Here is a 21,048-nt window from a genome sequence, read left to right as displayed (position 1 = left end):
TTAAATATAAATTGTTAAACATATCAAATGAAAGGCAGATTGTCAGATGGAGAAAGGCGTATCATGTTCATGCAAATAATAATCAAAAGAAAGCTGGATTACCTATGTATATTGGACAAAGTAGACTTCAAGCAAAGAAAATTGGCTTATCTCTGTATTAGAATATCACATTATCACACTAAAAATGATCATCATGAAATTACTGATTACTATCCAACCCAAATCATGAAATCAAACTGAGAAATGTGTTTTGAGAAGGAAAATTATAAATTTTTGACTCTGTAATTGCTCTTACAAGCATAATACTATTTTATTAACATCTCCAAATAGATTTTTCTCAGGAAAACAAACCAAAAATACAAAAAGGTATCTTTTATGATTAAACCATATTAAGATTATGTTTTCTATAGTTTTCTGAAACTTGTATTTGTCAGTCAATACTATATTATAGAAATGCCTATAATTCAACTGCTATAGTTTTGATTTATGCTTGTTAAGTGGCTTCATGCCCTAAATGCACTGAAGATTATTCAGCTTTCCTGTTATAAATGAATGAGCATTCATTTCATTTTATTTCTTCTTTTGCCACAATGAATGCTAAAATTAATATTCCTCAGACATTTATCTTTTCATACAATTAATTTTATTCTTATGATGTAGATTCTGAGGAATAGAATTTTGAGTATATAAGTTTATCAAAACATTTTTAGCTTATGTTTTTAAAACTTGTTCAATTTAAAAAAAACTATTTATATTGCATCTAAGTTTTCATTCTTCTGTTAGGTGATGAGCTCATAGGGCTCTCTGACATTTTTTCATCAATAGTCCTCAAATGGTCAAATCCATAATTACCATTAATTTACCTTTTAAAAATACTTTATTTTTAATTGTCACATAATTGTACACATCTTTGTGGTACAGAGTTATATTTCTATATACCTATAAAATGTATAATGATCAAATCAGGGTAATTAGCATATTAATCACCTCAAACAGTTACCATTTCTTTGTGCTGAAAACATTCAAAATTTCTTTCTACATAAATCTTAGAAGGGGCAAATAATAAAAAACAAGACTAACTCAAAGGCATAGGCAACAAAACTAAAAATAGACAAATAAAAAATAATCTGGACAGAAAAGGGAACAGTCAATAGAGTGTAGAGAAAATGCACAGAATAGGACAAAATATTTGTAAGCCATAGATCTGATAAGGGGTTAATATCCAAAATATAAGGAACTCAAACACCTCAATAGTGAGAATTCAAATAACCCAATTAGAAAAGTGGCAAAAGACCTGAATAGATATTTCTTAAAAGAAGATATACAGACAACCAACAAGTATATGAAAAAAAAACCAAATTCAACATCACTAATCCTCAGAGAAATGCACACTAAAGCCACAAAGAGATATCACCTCACAGCTGTAAGAATGCTATTATCAAAAACCTGAAACATTGATGTTGGTGAGAAAGTGGAGGAATGGGAACTCTTGTACATTGTTGCTGAGAATGCCATTATGGAAAATAGTATGGAGATTTCTCAAAAGACTAAAAATAGAACTATTATATGATCTATAATCCCACTAATGGGTATACGGTGTATCCAAAGGGAATTAAATCAGTATATTGAAGAGACGTCTACACTCTCAGCTTTATGGCAGCACTAGTCACAAAAGCCAACCTGTGCTTATCAACAGAGAAATGTATAAAGAAAATGTGGTACACATAACATTGGAGTATTATTCAATATTCAAAAAAGAGGAAATCCTGCTATGTCTGACAACATAGATAAACCAGAAAGACATATGTTAAGTGAAATAAGTCAAGCACCGAAAGTCAAATACCACATGACCTCACTTATATGTGGAAATGTGGAATCCAAAATAGGTGAACTCAGAAGCAGGGTGAAAACTTATAATTAAGTGTTCAATGAAAATACATGGAAACCAATTATACAATACTTGGGCTCCTCATCTGGATGCTTCTTACTCCAATTTCAAGGTCAAAACAGTGCAGGTGATTGCAGAGTCCAGAGTGGGATTTGGGGAAGAGGATTGCTATGCTGGGATTCTCATTATCCTTTCCCCTAAAGGCTTTGAGTGTAGGCGTTGTCTCTTCATCTGAAGCTGAGTGGAGGGGTTCAAATAAGCATACTCAGAAAGCTTGACATGTATTCCCGCCAGTGGGAAACAGATGGTTGACTCATGCCAGAGGAAGAAAACGTATTCTTGGCAGCAAAGTAGGGAGCTGCAGCTGGAAAGGAACTGCACTTCCAGCTGGTGAAAGGTAGGTCAAAATGCATGCTTCCCAGGGACTAAATGTGGCACATACAGCAGGAACATTAGCCTGGGGGTCATCCAAAATGATCCCTACCCAAAGATGCATCCTACAGTCCCAAGAATTCAACAGTAAGTGGTTCTGGTGGAGAAAGCTGAAGCAGATCAACAGTGGCCAGGCAACAGAGAGGCATCACCTACAGCATGGAAGCTATAGTCAAAGGAAACCAACTAGTTGTCTTCAAAGAACTCACAAAATACCTTGAAAGAGAAGGCACAGCTTTAAATACCCGCTAGATACAGGACATATGAAGGCTGCATGCAGTAGTGCCATGCCAGGCAAGGAGGAATGCTCTCTGCCTCCTTTTGCATCTTCTCTCCCTTCATACCACCCTTAGGGATTAAAAGTAGCATCTATCAGCAGGGTTAGAATTGAGTGACAAGAATAGTGAAGTCCACTCCAACTAATTTTTCTGACAGCCACAAGCCCTCCTGAGGCTGATCCTAGCTGACAGAGGAATAGAAAGGCAAATTATCTCAAATAGAGATTAAAATACCATATCTTCACCCATCCTTCTTTTTGTCTTCATCCACTCTCTTACCTTCTAAGGTTGATTTTCTTCGTGCTATTTCACTGTAGTTATATGTATAACTATATATAACTATATATATATATATAGTTTTATATATACGTATGTGTGTGTGTGTGTATATATATATATAGTTTTTTTTTTTTTTTTTTTTTTTGAGACGAGTCTTGCTCTGTTGCCCAGGCTGGAGTGCAGTGGCAAAATCTCGGCTCACTGCAACCTTTGCCTCCTGGATTCAAATGATTCTCCTGCCTCAGCCTCCCAAGTAGCTGGGACTACAAGCATGTGCCACCACCCCTGGATGTTTTTTTAATATTTTTAGTAGATACGGAGTTTCATGGTGTTAGCCAGGATGGTTTCAATCTCCTGACCTTGAGATCCACTGACTTGGCCTCCCAAAATATTTGGATTACAGACGTGAGCCACCATGCCTGGCCTAGTTATATCATTTTATTTATTTTTATTTTTTATTTTTTCTAACCACTATTGCTTTCTTTCCTTAAAGGTGAGTTTGCTGTAGGGGGAGAAATTTGGCCCAGTAGGAGGCACTTGTCAATGTGGGGAGATGTTATGATTATCATAACTAAGGAGGTGATGCTACCGGCATCCGGGGAAAGGGCCATGAATGCTGACAAATGTCTTAGAAGGCACTCCCTAGGGACTCTCTTACAATATCTAACTGGATACTTTTTGTGCTGAAAAAATGAGACTATATTTACCCCTTAAAGTGGACCATATATTTTATACTATCTAAAAATGACCAGAAATTATAGCATCCTCTCTACACTTCTATCTAGTGGTAGAGAAAAAATTTTCTCCTCTGTACAGCTTTAAATAGACAATAAAAGACAAACATAAACTCTCTATTAGCTCTAATGAGTCCTACTTGATGAACATATAGATTGTATAGACACACTGACTTTCCTTCAACATGATATAAGAAGTCAATGGTTTAAAAAAAATTAACAAAACTCTCAAATGTTAACTAGAGGTAGATAGATGGATAGATAAAAGATTGATATAGTTAATATATTGTATATACATATACATATACAAACAAATATTGGTAAGGGGGGTTTCTAAACATTCAAATCAGTACATATGCAATGCACAGGGACTGTTTGTATATTTCCAATAGGAGGACTCTCTTCCGTGGATTAATATACATACACCCAACTCTTATAACAAATACATTTTTTACAGTGTTACTTATCCCTTTATTAGTTACATGAAGTGCAGTTTTGGAATTTACCAAAACCTCCAAACACTTAATAATTCACTGACTTTTCTTCCCGGTTTTTCCATTATCACTCATTCTCTTCCTGATAACCCAGCCTGGATCTAATCATTAATCATTTTACCTATATTTTATCCTGGGATCTCTTTCTTTCTGTCTTATTCCAGAACCACACCTGCCCTGTTAAAACCTCAAACTCTGATCATTTTCACCATTTGTTTTCTATTTATTGATTCCCTTGAGGTTGAACATTGCTGGGGAATATTTCATCAGCTTGCCTATTGGCACCACTTCAGGTTATTATTCAACCTCAGCTGCTCCTCGACATTCCTTGGCAAGTTATTATTGCAAAAGCTTAATCATACCCTTTATCAAACCACTAAAAATCTACTAGCATCAAGCCACCCTCTCACATTTCATAGCTGTTCCACTTTTACTTTTTTGGGGAAAAATTTAGTCCTTCAGTTATACATTTACTCTCTCCAAACCCATATCTTCACCCATCCTTCTTTTTGTCTTTCTTCACTCTATTACCTTCTAGGGTTGACTTTGTTTGTGTTATTTCTCTACAGTTATATCAGATTTTTTAGTTTTTTTTTTTTTTTTTTTTCATTCTAACTGCCATTGCTCTCTTTCCTTAGAGCTCAGTTTGTTGAAGGGGCAGAAATATGGCCCTGTAGGAGAGACACTTGCTAATGTGCAGAGATGTTATGATAATCACAACCAAAGAGGTGATGCTACCGGCATTCAGGGGAAAGGGCCATGAATGCTGGCTAATATCTTGGAAGGCACTCCCTACTGACTCTCTTCCCTATTAATTAATTCATTAAAATTATCACATTAGTTTTGTTGGATTTAATTACAAATCCATAATACACCTTAAATAAGTATTTTCATAGAAAGGTAAAATGATTGCAAACACTTTAAAAAAATAAGACACATAGATCCATCAGGCAAAAACATTAACAGAAATAACTTATTTAATGGCACTCAAATAACATATTAAATTACAAAAATAATTTTTGAGAAATAGAGATTGTCCTTCTTTTTGCCACTGTTTCCACCCTGCTTTCCTGGACACCCTTCCCAATTTGCAGGATTATTTATTTGGCACTGTTGAACATAATCAGTTGAGAAAAACAAGAACATGGTTTCTATCTCAAGTCTGAGTTTTCCAGGCTCTGCTCTTGCCACATCCCTTCTTGTTTGAGTTAATCACAAGGGTGGGGAACACATACAATTCCCGACTTCAACAATTACTCCTTCTGCCTCACACCCATGGGAGAAGTCTTTACAGATAAAGTAATGATCTGCAGCACGTTAGATGTGCCTCTCTGACCAACCTTGGGAGAAGAAAATGGCAGGAAGCAAGAACACTTGGAAGCACTTGTTCTTTATAATGCTTTAATAAGTTGATATGCAAGGGCTTCTGTAAAATATAAAAAGAGAAAGGAAAAGAGGATTATGGTTTAGCTTTTATTTTAAAACCTAAGAAGGAAAAAAGGAAAAGGATCCTCTTGAACCAAAAATGTTTATTGTTGTCGTTGCTGCTCAAGAAAGTCCCGTTAAATAGTTAATGCACCACGGTGTTTTTGAGAAAGATTGGGACATTTTTGAAGTTATTGTTTGTAAATGCATAGGTTATTAAATCCATTCGGTCTGGCAACATTTTGAGTGTGTTATTCTCTCTCATAGGCTCCCAGTATTGTCTTGAAAATGCCTTTGCTAAGCATCTAAAATTGTAAAAGCAGGGAAGTTTTAGTCAACCTTTAAACTTGAGCAGATTTCCAAAATCAATTTGTGAGGTGTACTTCTAAAGAATTAAGCCTATATTTGCTAAAGTCCAGCAAAAAAACTGTACTTCTCCTTGTTTAATGCTTTTCTGCATTGTTTTTCCCTTCAGAAATTGTTCTTCTGATAGAGGGTATTCATAAAACCATTTTTATTTATTTTGGCATTTTGTATTCATGTTGGTTGATTTTCCAGATATATGGTTCAGCAATTTTGCTTTAGGTTCTCATGAAAGTTTCCTATGATTGAACAACGGGCGAACAAAAACAAAATTGTGGGTTTTTTTGCATATAGGTTAGACAAAACAAACGTTTTGCCAATAAATTCTCTCAATTTTCATTTAATTCCTTGACTAAAATAAAAGACATCTGAATGTTTACGCCTCCTTCATAAACATAGCTTGTGTTTGGGTCATTAAAACAATCTCATCAGGCTTTGGTTAGAAATTTACATTCACAGTAGCAGTTGTTTAAAGACAAGAAGTAGAAAGTCATATACTGAAGGCCATATATTTAATGCCACAAAGAGAATGACAAGAAAAAATAACTTGGATTGACAAAATAAGTGATGTCAAATGCTAAATCATTTATTCAGATTCTTGAGTATTTAGTGGTTGATGATGCTACTATTCAGGGTACAGCCGAAATTCCTGGCTTTTTTTATCTTCATTCCATTCTCCACTACCACCCTCTGTACTTCCCCGTTGTAATTTCACTATCGCTGCTTTTGAGTAAAATGGGGTATCTTGGAATAAAGTTGCTTGCCAATGACTGTATCATTAAATTTTAAACCATTTATGCTCTACTTATAGATCTACATTCTCTATAGATAATTTACCTGTGAATTAGTAGATTGGATTTTGTAGATTAATCTGTCATGCTAAGAAAATTTAAATTGTACTAAGAATATGAAAAAATAGTCTTATTTGACAAGTAGTTCCATCATCTACATAAGGAATGCAAACTTTAAGTATCCTCTGCATTGAACATTAATTGAACAATAAATACATTCACAAGACACATAAATCCGAATGTTTTGACTGTTTCCCTAAAAGTGCTAAGACAGGGGCCGGGCGCGGTGCTCACACCTGTAATCCCAGCACTTTGGGAGGCCGAGGCGGGTAGATCACAAGGTCAAGAGATCGAGACCATCCTGGTCAACATGGTGAAACCCCATCTCTACTAAAAATACAAAAAAAATTAGCTGGGCATGGTGACGCGTGCCTGTAATCCCAGCTACTCAGGAGGCTGAGGCAGGAGAATTGCCTGAACCCAGGAGGCGGAGGTTGCGGTGAGCTGAGGTCGCGCCATTGCACTCCAGCCTGGGTAACAAGAGCGAAACTCCGTCTCAAAAAAAAAAAAAAAAAAGTGCTAAGACACCTTCTTGCCCATAATGCACATCACACCTTTTAATTGACTGTTTGTTAGAAAACCCCATTGCAAAATGGTATTCAAAGAAGTCATGCAACCCTCTTCAAATGTTTTTAGTCCCTGTATCTACTACCTACACCTAAATTTCTTATGTTAATGGACTAATTTAGTTTTAAATATGTATAAAAATAAATTCCTAGCTAGGTGCAATCCCAGCCAGTAATCTCAGCACTTTGGGAGGTCAAGGTGAGCAGATTGCTTGTTCAAGACAGTCATGGGCAACATGGCGAAACCTTGTCTCTACAAAAAAACACAAAAATTAGCTAGGTATTGTAGTGTGTGGCTGTAGTCCCAGCTACTTGGGAGGCTGAGGTGGGAGGATTGCTTGAGCCTAAGAGTCAGAGGTTGCAGTGAGCTGAGATCGTACCACTGCACTCCAGCCTGGGTGGCAGAGTGAGATCCTGTCTCAAAATAAATCTCTTTACCATTTTATCAAATATGACATGGTTTTCAGATCTTGAATCAAGTGTCTCCTCCTTGGGGAAGTTACACAGTTTTCTCTGACATTGTCCCCAGTCTAAGCTAAGTGTACCTCATATGGCATGTCAAATATGCAGCAAGTTTTTGGATGAGAGGGTATGTATCAGTCAAATTTCAAGCAGGGAACCAGAACCAGTAGGAGCTACATGTTAAAGGATTTATTGCAACGAATGGGCTTATATGATTGTGGAGGCTGGCGAGGCAAGTTCAAAGTCCATAGGGCAGACCTTCAAGAAGGGAGACTGAAACTCTAGAGCGTGAACTAAAGCTTCATTCCACAGGCAGAACTTACTATTAATCAGGGAAGCCTCAGTTCTGGTACTAAGCTTTTTAATCAATTGAATCAGGCCCACCTAGATAACCTAGGATAATCTCCTTTACTTAAAGTCAACTGATGATAGCCCTTAATCACATCTACAAAATATCTTCATAGCAACACCTAGATTGGTGTTTGATAAAATATAGCTACTAGACCTCAGCCAAGTTGACATAAAATTGATCATTATAGGATCTATTTTTTTTACAGATTTTTATAATAAAAGAAGTCAAAAATACAAAGAGTGGAAAGAAACTTAGTAAAAACACTCACATGCCACCTACCTAGAATTGAAATGTATTAACACTTGAGCAAATTTGCTGTGTGTGTGTATGTGTGCACAGTTGCATGTATTTTTTAAACATTTGAAAATATATTGCACACAAACATCACCCTGTGTCTCTAAAACTTTAATATTCATAGCCTAAAAATAGGACATTCTTCTTCATAGCCACAATTACATCTCCTACCAAAAATTAAATAAATTAAAAAATAAATCTTATAAAAATCATCAAAAATTAGTTTATATTCAAAGTTGTTCCAAATCAAGGAAACCAAAAATGAAGAAAGGAAGGAAGGAAAAATAGAGAAAGCAATAAATAAAGAGGAAATCTTGGAGTTTCCTTCTAAGATTTAAGGTCAGATATGAGATGCATGCGTCTAAAACATCTCTTATAGTCTCTGGGAATCTAAGTTTAGTTTTGGGCAAGTTGGATGTGGAGTACATCCAGCAAAGAAATAGAATGATGCCTCCAAACCCTACTCACATCTCTGAATTTTATAAGCTGCTAAGTTGTTACTGTAATACACCTAAATCCAGGATGTGCACTTTAATATTTGATCCTTTGGATATTCTACATTTACTTAATTGCAATCCATTTGCTAGGAATCAGTTGCTAGTGCCTTATCATGTACCAAGCAGTGCAGGATAAGGAATGAGATAAGAAGATTATATTTTACTTGGTTTAATTATTTATTACATCAATCAGTGCTTCAAGTTTATTTTTATATCCTCTACTTCAAGAGCAGAATTACTGTAGAAAACAGAGATATTTTTTAAGTAATTTGGATTCAGTGGGATTTTTTAAAGTATGATTCCTGTATTAATGCCAATTTGAAAGAGTGAGAATATTTGGATTATTTATTAATTATTTTTTACATCAATCAGTGCTTCAAGTTTATTTTTATATCCTCTACTTCAAGAGCAGAATTACTGTAGAAAACAGAGATATTTTTTAAGTAATTTGGATTCAGTGGGATTTTTTAAAGTATGATTCCTGTATTAATGCCAATTTGAAAGAGTGAGAATATTTGGATTATTTTTATTGATAATAAGAGTATGTTATATATAACACTGAAAGTAATTTGTATTCCAGTCATAATTAATTAATCCTTCATACAAAAACAAATCACTGAATGACTAGTGAGTTGTTTAATAGATTTCAAAATTGTTGTTACATATGGTCCTTGTGATGAAGAAGAGTAGGCAAATTACTAGGTAAAAAGAAATGGAAAGATAAAATAAATAAAAACATGTAAAATTGTGGTGACTATAAAGCATATTTTTGTATCCACTCAACTGTTCCAGTGCCCGTCTTTACTTAACCTTAATTCTCATAAATCCTCACTGACTTCCAAGCCATTAGTTAGGAATTACTTGGTTAACAATACTTCATCTGGTTTTCCCGGAATTTTGACAAGTAGTAACACTTAGGCATTTGTTTAAAGATAACAACTTTGTATGTGACAAAATTCATTTTCCCCTTCATTCATTTAGTTCCAATAAATGTTTACCCACTTACCCAATATATAAATCCAGTTTTAAATAGGATTTGAGGAAGGATTACTTCAAAGAATGTTTTCTGAGACATGTTTAAATGGTAATTGATGATATGAGTATTTGCTTTGCTAGAGCAGTATTTTAGCTGTGGAGACATCCTGTTCCTTGCAAGTAGTTTCACTACATAGTAAATGCTTAAGAAAAATAGAAAAAAATAAACACTCAGAAAATTACTAAATCTTGTATGACTTCAAGTCAACCTTGAAATTTTGTGGTGGGAGAAATACAAAGAAACAGAATTTTGTTTGCCTCCTTCAAAATTTGAAGCTTATTGCATTTGTTAGAAATTAACATTGAAGCAAAAGAGACCTCCCGTGAGTTTCTGTCTGGCCTTTGCACAGTAAGTTATGAAACATGGCCATTAGCAGCATTGGCATAGTGTAGAGGCTTTTTCAAAGGTTTTAAATCCAGAGCCACAGTGTGCCCCCTACAAAATCACAGTCTCACAGCCTGAATAGAGCTGGATTTATGGAATTCTTTTTCATCAGAATGTGGGGAAAGCTTAAGAACTAGATGTGTGGGTAAGAAAAGGTGAGAAAAGACCTCCTTGATAAGACAGAGATATAAAACAATCACTCCAACTTAAAATACAGTATATATTACTTCAGTATTAAGTATGCTCCTTATGGGGCTTATATGGGTCCCAAAGTTTCTGAATTCAGATCCCAGGCTAATGTTACAGAAGTTGCAATTACTTTGATAATTTTTGACTTCATTTCCTCACTCTTTTGCCATATTATATGCCTCTTGATCTTCAAAGAGAACTATAATGGAATCTTTTTAACCCAAATATGTCCCACATGCAGCTCAAAGGCTTCTTAGTTTCAAAATTAGCAAAGTCTTAGAAGGATTTTGTACAGAGCTATATTTCCCATCGAAAGAAATTTTCTAAGTCTAACCTAATCCACTGACTGATGGTTTTCACATACTAATTAACAAGAATAATTTCAGTCATTTGCAGCATGTGACCTCTCAAGCCCCTTTGGTCAAAAGCTTAGTTACCTCTTTTTCATTTTCTATTTTATCATTATTATTATTTTTAATAGAGACAGGGTCTCACTGTGTTGCCCAGACAAGTCTTGAACTCCTGAGCTCAATCAATTCTTCCACATTGGCTTCCCAAAGTACTGAAATTACAGGCGTAGCCACCACAACTGTCCCTTAGTTACTTCTTTTTTAGTTTTTACGAAATGTCTGTGCTGTGTGCACATGGTGTTGTTATTGTTGTCCTGGGTGTGTGTGAGACTGTTCTTTTTTAAAGAACAGAATCTTCTAAACATGAAAAGTTTTAGTTAGTCTACACAGTGGAACCATTTAAAATCTATTTATAAAGTATCCATCCTAGTAACTATAATTGTCGTAATGGGCTTCACATGAAGGTTATTGCATTTTATCAAACAATTGTTTCTTGCTGTATCATAAGGGAAATAATATTTTTACATATTTTGAAGTTGTATTTGGTTTTGGGTATTTTCTCTATCAGGAAAAAAATGTAATCAGTGAATTATGTCATGAGTAAAAGAAAGTTTGGTTCCAAACAACATCTTATTATAAATTCCACTATTTTTCATTCTGCCTTGCCATTCATAGCCAAGAAGATATTCCTTTGCCATTAAAAATAAATAAGTACAGGTGAAAACTGAAGGATAAGAACAAGGCATCTAATACAAGATATTAAAATGTTAATAATTTGGCTTTTATACATATGAAGTATGAAGTAACTGTACTATAAATTATTAGGATTATAGCCATTAATAAAAGTTGAAAAAGTTGAAGCAGTAGTAATTTTATCTCTAAAAGGATTCCAGTAGAAATTCTAACTTCTGATGGCCTCAGTGTCCTGGCGTCTCTTCTCTGTCTGTACGCTCTTTCTCCAGCAAATCTCATTTAGCTCATGTCTCATGTCTTAAATGCAATCTACCAATGAGAACTACATTAATACCAACCTCTTGCCTGAACTTCAGAAATGTACTTCAGCTGCCTATGTGGCACTTTGACTTAATTCTAATAAGCATATCAACTTGACCTTGTCACCGCCTCACCCATTTCCTCTTGCCTTGGTACATGTTATCATCATCTGCCAAGTTATCTATCCAAACGCTTAGAAGTCCTTATTCTTCATGCCTCTTTCCTCTTCATTCTCACTTTTAATCTGTGGGAAAATCTTCAGGCACTTTTACTACAATCTATATGCTGACTGTTCACTCCTCCCCACTGTCATTGCTATAGATCAAGTCTGAGTCTCAGTTTTGCTTACGCCATAGATCCTTACTGTTCTTCCTGCTCCAATATCAAAATAGCATGATTTTTCCAAAAACTCAAAATAGATAATGAAGTCTCCTTGCTTATAACTGTCAATAGCTTTCCACTTCACTTCTAATATACACCTCTTACAATGACCAGTCTCTAAAGGATCTGGCCCCCACCTGCCTCTCTGATTACACATCATACCACTTTTACTTTGCTCACTGAAGCCACATTGACCTTTTATCTAGGTTATCAAGAGTAACAGGTTGGCTTTGCACTTGTTGATTTCTCCTGTCATCTCCACATAGGTAATTCCATGAAAAAATTAAAATCTCAGTTTAAATTTAACTCCCTGACTATAGCCAGATTTATTTACATGGTTCGGAGGGGCACAATGGTTACTTTTTGGTTATGTTACCTTCTTTAATTTTTATTGTAATATGTACCACTACTTAAAAGTATCCGATTTATACATTTATTTCTTTATTTTCTGTATCCCTTTGTATGGAATTACACATTGCCCTTTTTTGGGCCAATCTAATTGTGATCAATCTTACCAATTCAAGAATATCAGGTATGGAGAATATTTTGAAAGTCCATACCTCCACTTTTTTTCTATAAAAGATGAGGAAATGCCCTTTAGCTATCTCAGTCGTTTATTGTGTGTAGCAAAATAGATAAGAAAGATGAAAATAATGATGAATAACAAAATTTCTATACAACAAAAAGTAGTACTAGTAGTCTTATTAGGTATGGGCCTGGATAACATCACAGATAATGGGAAGACTTTTCCTATTTGAGTATTTTACGGTAAACTCAGAACTATAGAACTCTGTGTCCATCATCATTTAATAATTTATCTGAACTACTACATATATTGCTATATAAAATATATTTTTACCTCTAGAGTCAATTGACCTCAAGTCAATGCTTAAAATCAGCACTCAAACGATCACCCTTAAAGATGGTAAAATGATTGAACATGTTCTGTAATGCATGATCCCACTGAAAGATAAGGCAGTCAAGAGCTTATTATCCTGTGCTTTCTCTCTCAGGCATGTCTTCACAATCAACCTCACACTGATAAGAAATATCCAGCTCCAACAAAGAGCACATGGAGACAGCTACTGTCCTTAAATGTCATCTTCCTCTACATAAATGAATAAAAACCCCACAAACACAAATAATAATGAAGCTGTCATGTCAGCAATAGGACTTTTGTAGGCTGATTTCTACAACAAAATCTAGGCAATTAACCTGTCAACTTTTTTTCAGCTCTCTCCCATTCTAGGACAGATTGAATAATTTAGGACAGTGTGAATTTGTTCCTAACATTGACCTTCATAAATTGAAATTCCAAGAATGTGAAACAACTGCCATTTACAGAGATAAGCCTAGAAGACTATAAAGCTGAGAGATTTCAATGTCAAAAAATTGGGCTATTAGCAACATTTTAAAAGTTCTGAGCCTTATTAAGTAAACTGAAGAATAAGACAGAAATAGAGAAAACAGACAAATAATAATCATCACACCTGGCCCAGCCTTGTGGTCATCGATGATCTTGTATATTCCACCTAATGATATTTGTACATAAGGAAAATGTAGTAATTTATATATTCCTGCTACACACATTATTTGGTAAGCATATTAGGTATATTTTTTGTTTAGATTATCTTATATCCCATACTTAGAAGTCAAATGCCAAATTTTTTCTTACTCCATTCTTCATATTAGTTTCCAAAATTACACTAAGATTACTTAGAATTTTTGACTTCCTGCAATGCATTTTTTCATTTGCCATACAAATCACTTTAAAATAAAGATAATAATGAAAGAAAGTTGGCACCACAACTGAGTCCTCAGTTTGTGACAAGTATGAATCAGTGGGGACAGTAGTCAAAGCAGCTTTATAAGCACACCACGTGCTGACCTTGCATTCCCTCAATTCTATTTCTGCTACTTCCAGTTCCTATTTGAAAGAATTGAAAATCTTGCAGTTGTGCCAGTGTTTATTTTGGTGGTTGGCAATCAAGTAAAACACATTTACCAAGGAAAATGAAAGGTGGGTTTTGTATTATTGACTAGACTATTAAATCTTGCAAAGATGTATTATATTTTTCTTTGAACAGCCTTGAATGTTTTGGTTTGGTTTTGAAAAGTAGGAGAAAATATATGAAGCCCCAAATATTAGTAAGGAGTTCTATTTTAAAATCCTAAATTTTAGAGATTGAATAAGCTATAAAATGTATAGGAAGAAAAAATAATAATTAGTTGAAATCTTAGCCTTATATGTAGTGGATTAATTGTAAAAGTGTCCCCAATTATTTCTTGTTTGGTACACATACCCTTTGAATGTAAGTTTTCATAATGCAACCTCTCACATCTGCAAGAATGTGGTGGAGTCTTAATCCAGTTCTCAAACATGTACTGGCCTTGTAACTTGCTCTATCCTATAGAATGCAGCAGATGTGATGCTAGCCCAGTTTCAAGTTGAGACCTGAAAAGGTCTCATCTAATTCTGCTCATTCTTTTAAAACCTTACCAATGCCAATGCTATGTGCAAAAGTTCATACTAGCATGCCAGAGAATAAGAAACCAGGTAGCAGGCAACCTTGTCGTCCTCAGCCAAGCAAAGCCACCTTGCTTCCACTAATGCTGGAGAAAGCACATATTCATTGATTGCTCAGTTCAGAAGTATAAAGACCCACTCTCTTTTTTCAGTTAAGGACATATCTGAAGGGTCATTGCAAGGTTCAGAATTCCCCATAGACTGGCTAAGGCTTCTGTTGCAGAAGCATCACACACAGTTCAACTCTGACTAATCTTACTCCTTCCACTTCCTTCCAGGTGTTGTTCTGGATAACGCTCCCTTATATACCAAGTACATGCAAATTTCTATTTTTGCATAAGATTTCTAGAACACAGGAAGACAAACTTAGATGCCAAGAGTAGATTTAAAAAATAGACCATAAAGAGAAATTTGCATCTGTATAATTGGCCAGATGGCTGATAGGTGGAGCATGGATAGCTTCCAGTAGGAAGTACTAGTGCAACTGTTAAACTTTCATTGATGGAAGGAAGTGGATGAATGAGTGCAGCATGATTTCAGAGTTCATGGAAGGTAATAACTATAGGGCTTATAAAATGGATTGACTTTTGCTGGGCATTCAATATTTTAGAAAATGAAAATAAAAGCTGAATGTGATTAATTCATTAATCTATAGCTAATGTGAAAGTTAGAGGGCATTTTAGCAGCACATAAAGACATCCTCATCTCCTATAGCCATAAGGCAGAAACAGTTGAGGATCACGTTAACAATTTAATAATGAAAACAGCAGAGCTAACAGGAAGGTTGTAGCCAGGTGCAGTGCTGTGTGCCTGTCATTTTAGTTACTCAGGAGGCTGAGGCACAAGAATTGCTTGAACCCAGGAGGCAGAGGTTGCAGTGACCTGCTATCATGCCACTGCACTCCAGCCTGGACAATGGAGTGAGACTCTTTCTCAAAAATAAAATAAAATAAAAATAAAAGAAATGTTGAGTTCTCAAAATCAGCAAGTCTGTGAAGTCTTGTCTCTGTCCTTATTCAAGAGGAGTAAGACCTTACAAGTGGATGTGGGGATGTGATGGCCAATGCCTTGAAAATTGTGAGTCCCCAGGTTATTGCAAACACTCTGGGCCTGCAAAAATGCTACACTCTTCCCCGGTGAAGGCCACCTAAGGCCCCTGCACTGGGAGCACAGCCATATCCACTTGCTTACACATTGTCTATGGCTGCTGTCACATTGCAACAGTAGAGTTGAATACTTGAGATGCAAAAACTGTATGTCCCTCAAATCCTAATATATTTGCTATTTGGCACATTTTAAGAAAAACTTTTACTAATCACTGATATAGAGGACTTTGACCTTGGTTCTAGGGGCCTGAAATTTCATCAGACTCTCCTATTTCAGGAGAAATGATAAAGTACTGGCCTATTTGTGAGTCACAGTAGATTCAATGGATAAATGGATCCCCTTGATGGTTATTGCTTTAGGTCCAAGAATGTTTAATTGATATGATCATATTGGCCTTTGACATGATCCTTAATGTTACTTCTCCTATAAGGCAAGACCTAGCCCAGTGAGGACACTCAAGTGGAAGCCTTTGAAACTGCCCAACTATTTCTGCCTGACCGAGACAGTGAATAAAAAGCACTATTACATCTTAGGGAGAACAACAGATATTAGTGTAAATCTTAAAGAAAGACTCTTAAAAAACTGAAATGATGTAGGTATGTTTTTTCTCAGTGTAATCCATGCCACCAATTTGTCTTCTATAAAATCTAGAGGAATCCTGGAAAAAGTCTTCTACTGAATCTCGAAGAATCCTGGAAAACATGCATAGGCTGTAAGCTCCAGGTTATGAAACATAGTGCATGTGTTCTTTTGATTCCTGCACATGACTGGTAGGCCTCTCTGGTCTCTGGAGGCAACATATTCCACACTTAGGAAAATAATTTCAGCCCATTTCCTGAGTAACATGGGAGTCTCCCAGCTTTAAATGGGGCCTGGAGAAGGAAATGGATCCATATCAGGTTCAGGTTACAATCAAAGCAGCCATGCCACCTGAGCCATAAAACCTATAGACTCATGCATTCGAGGTATCTTTAGTGCTGTAGGAGATCAGAATATGCCACAATTCTCCAAAACAGGAAGGATTGTTGAGTTAAGGCAATGAAGAAGTAGTCGCAGGAAAGATTTCTGCCCTTTTCTACTTGCATAAAAGTAGAACACAGATTCACAAAGACAAAAGATACAATGTCACTCTCCTACCAGGGAGGACAAAGGTAAAGTTCACTAAAAACCACTTTAGACCCTTATTGGCCTGTAGATGGTACCAGAAGAATCCTTTAATAATTAGTTGTTTTTTTTTTTTTTGAGACAGAATCTCACTCTGTCACCCCCAGGCTGGGTGTGGTGGCACAATCTTGGCTCACTGCTACCTCTGCCTCCTGGGTTTAAATGTTCAAGCCCTTCTCCTGCCTCAGCATCCTGAGTAGCTGGGATTACAGGCCTGTGCTACCACACCCAGCTAATTTTTTTTGTTTTGGTAGAGAGGGGGTTTTAGCATGATAGCCAGGCTGATCTTGAGCTCCTGACCTCAAGTGATCCACCTGCCTAGGCCTCCCAAAGTGCTGGGATTACAGGTGTCAGTCAGGATTCCCAATCCTGAGACAATGGCCCTGGTGGGATGGAGCCCAAAAGCATCATCGTGAGCAACTGGAATGAAATTGTTGACAGCTTTGATGACATGAACCTCTAGGAGTTTCTCCTCCATGGCATCTATGCCTATGGTTTTGAGAAGCCCTCTGCCATCCAGCAGCAGGCCATTCTACCTTGTATAGAGGGTTATGATGTGATCACTCAAGCCCAATCTAGGACTGGAAAAATGGCCACATTTGCCATATTGATTCTGCAGCAGATTGAATTAGATCTAAAGGCCACCCAGGCCTTGGTCCTAGCACCCACTAGAGAATTGGCTAAGCAGATACAGAAAGTGGTCATGACACTAGGAGACTGCATGGGTACCTCCTATTATGCTTGTATTGGCGGCACCAATGTGTGTACTGAGGTACAGAAACTTCAGATGAAAGCTCCTGTGTCATCATGGGTACCCCTGGACACATGTTTGATATGGTTAACTGGAGATATCTGCCTCCCAAATACATCAAAATGTTTGTACTGGACGACGATGATAAAATGTTAAGCCATGGATTCAAGGACCAGATCTGTGACATATTCCAAAAGTTTAACAGCAATCCCCAGGTAGTTTTGCTACCAGCTGCAATGCCTTCTGATGTACTCGAGGTAACCAAGAAGTTCATGAGGGCCCCCATTTGGATTCTTGTTAAGAAGGAAGAGTTGACCCTGGAGCATTTCCACCAATTCCACATCAACATGGAATGAGAGGAATGGAAGCTGGACACACTGTGCTACTTGTATGAAACCCTGACCATCACTCAAGCAGTCATCTTCATCAGTGCCCGAAGGAAGGTGGACTGACTCACTGAGAAGATGCGTGCTTGGGATTTCATTGTCTCTGCTGTGCATAGAGATATGAACCGAAAGGAATGAGATGTGATAATTAGATTTTCCGCTGTTTATTTGCCTTCCCAGAAGTTGCTGCTTCTAGAGTCTCAAAGTCCTTTTCCTTTGTCTTATGATTTATCTAAAAATTCACTTTTTTTAAGATGCTAGATATGCAAATAGAAATTCAAAGCCACCTTTTTGAAAACTATTCATTCCCTGGGTATCTCATGCATCCATATGAAATAAAATGTTATAAACTTCTGTTTGTTTTCATCTTGTTAATCTGCTTTTTGTTACAGTGGTCCATTTCAACTAAGAATTTATCAGAGTTGAAGAAAAGTTATTTTTCTTCCCTTACATCTGTGATAAGCTCTTGTCTCAGAACGACAAGAGAGAACCCTCAGATTCTGTATCTAAGTCATACTATCTGTATCTGCATTCAGAAAGCGCCTCCCAGCATGCAAAAGGGCTCTGATAGAGACCGGCCAGATGAACATGGCCCATCAAGTGGCCATCTGATCAGAACTGCCCATCTTGCACTGTATTTATGTCATTTTCACAAGCTCCAAGGTCAAGGCCTAGCAGCGATTCATTTTAAGAAGAAAACAATATATATGGAATCAGGCACAAAGAATTTCAGGTGGTGAGATTAATCTACACACCAGGTTGCCCACCACCATTCATTCTTCCTTTTGGTATGGGGTAATTTCTTATGGCCATCTGACAGAGGAGGAAAAGGGCTGAGTTTCCCAAGGTCCTCGCCTTGGTAAGTGGGCTCAAAATGAAAATCAGTTATTGTTGTACAATAGTCCCACTCATAGATGATCCAAAAAGACTGGTGATTATAAATTTACCTATTGAACAGATCTTAGGGTGATACAACTTGTCATCCACATTGCATGGAGATAGAAAGTCGATGGTAAGAGTATATACAGACACATTTACAGAAGCTAATGGTTTGATCGAAGGAAAAAGATTGGCAGGACTGGGACATGCAAATAAACATATAGGAATTTTAACAAAATATGAAGGTCTATGTATGATGTTTTAATACCCACCAAAGAACATTCACAAGGAAGAGGCACTAATAGTGCAGATTGAACAGCAGCTTGTTGACATCAGCCAGCATCTATGCTCAGACACCCCTTTGCTGCAGCATGGACTCAAGCACAGAGTAGCCATAATAGTAGAGATGGAGCCATGCAGGGCCTGACAGCATTGAATCCCACTCAATAAGGTTGGTCTGGCTATTTCTCTAGTAAAATGCCCAATCTCTTAGCAACTGAGATCAACTGTGAGTCTCTAGTATCTTAAGATAATCAACCAGGCATTTAGTAGCAAGTTGCTACCCTTGGATTTCTGCTCTAAAAGGGACATGATTAATCTTGATTATAATTGACACATATTTTGGGTATTGGCTTCCTTTTCCTGACCTCAAGACCTAAGCCAGTTACACTACCACAAAGTTTACTAAATATTTCAACAATCACACAGGATTCTGCCTACAGTCTCTTCAGATGAAAGGAATCATTTTACACGAATTAAGATGAAGGAGAATACAACCAAGAAATCTTTTAGTCTTATCACGTACTGTATTCCCCAAAGTGCCAGAGGCTGCCAGCTGATGGAGTAAAGGAATGGGCTTTTTTTTTTTTTTTTTCAGCTACATTAAGGTAGAATTGACAAATTAAAACAATGTATATATTTGGACAGGCACGGTGGCTCATGCCTGTAATCCCAGCACTTTGGAAGGCCAAGGTGGGCGGATCATGAGGTCAGGAGATCGAGACCACCCTGGCCAACTTGGTGAAACCCCAACTCTACTAAAAATACAAAAATTAGCTGGCTGTGTGCTTGTAGTCCCAGCTATTTGGGAGCCTGAGGCAGGAGAATCACATGAACCCCAGGAGGTGTTAGTTGCAGCGAGCCAAGATAGCACCACTGTACTCCAGCCTGGCAAAAGAGAAAGACTCTGTCTCAAAATTTAAAAAAAATTATATATTCAAGGTGTACAATGTGTACCTCTGGGTTATTAAATTAAACTCATATATTAGGATTATAAAATTTAGAATTATATAGATGAAGTAATTCAACATGTTTTTTCAGATGATGTGGCAAAAATTGTACATCTTATGCAAAAATAAATGTGAATCACACTTTGCACCACATGCAGATATTATAAAACATCTCCAAGGAAATGTCTACAAGGAAAAAACAACCCAGGAGACATTCTATACAAGCTTGGGTTAAGCTTAGACTCAACATCCAGTAACATGAATCATAAAAGGAAAATTAAATATGTTGGCATCCAACAAAATAAAAAAATTAAAAAAAACTATTTGCTCTTTGAAAAACACTGTTAAAAACATCAAAGAACAAGTCACAGACTGGGAGAAAATATTTCATATAAAAGGAAAGACTGATACTAAAAATATATTTTAAAATTTCAAAATTTGAAAATAATTAAAAAATTAAAAATGGGCAAAATATAAAACTTTATCCAAGGACTATGTGGATGCACAGTAATATATGAAATGATACTATACATCATTTTTTATTAAGGGAAATACCAATTCAGACCACAATGAGGTAGCAAACATCTGCTAGAATGGCTTTAAAACAAAACTGGCAGTATCAAGTTGTGGTGAGCATGCAGATCAATTGGAACTCTCATACAATGCTAGTGGTAATACAAAATGACACAGCTATTTTTGAAAATGACACAGCTACTTTTGAAAATATTTTGATGGTTTCTCATAAAGTTATACATCC

At 36.3% G+C, this 21,048-nt stretch overlaps 1 pseudogene; it reads left to right on the top strand.

Moving 5' to 3' along the window:
- Positions 1–18,444, top strand: part of LOC105704624 (eukaryotic initiation factor 4A-I-like) — a 43,853-nt pseudogene extending 25,409 nt beyond the window's left edge.
- Positions 18,445–21,048: the final 2,604 nt, after the last annotated feature.

Source organism: Aotus nancymaae, unplaced genomic scaffold (genome assembly GCF_030222135.1).
Source record: "Aotus nancymaae isolate 86718 unplaced genomic scaffold, 86718_ANA_hifiasm-v0.15.2.pri h1tg000022l_1, whole genome shotgun sequence".
Lineage (NCBI taxonomy): Eukaryota > Metazoa > Chordata > Mammalia > Primates > Aotidae > Aotus > Aotus nancymaae.
The sequence above is the reverse complement of the archived record's forward strand: the minus strand, read 5'-3'. Positions and strand labels throughout refer to the sequence as shown.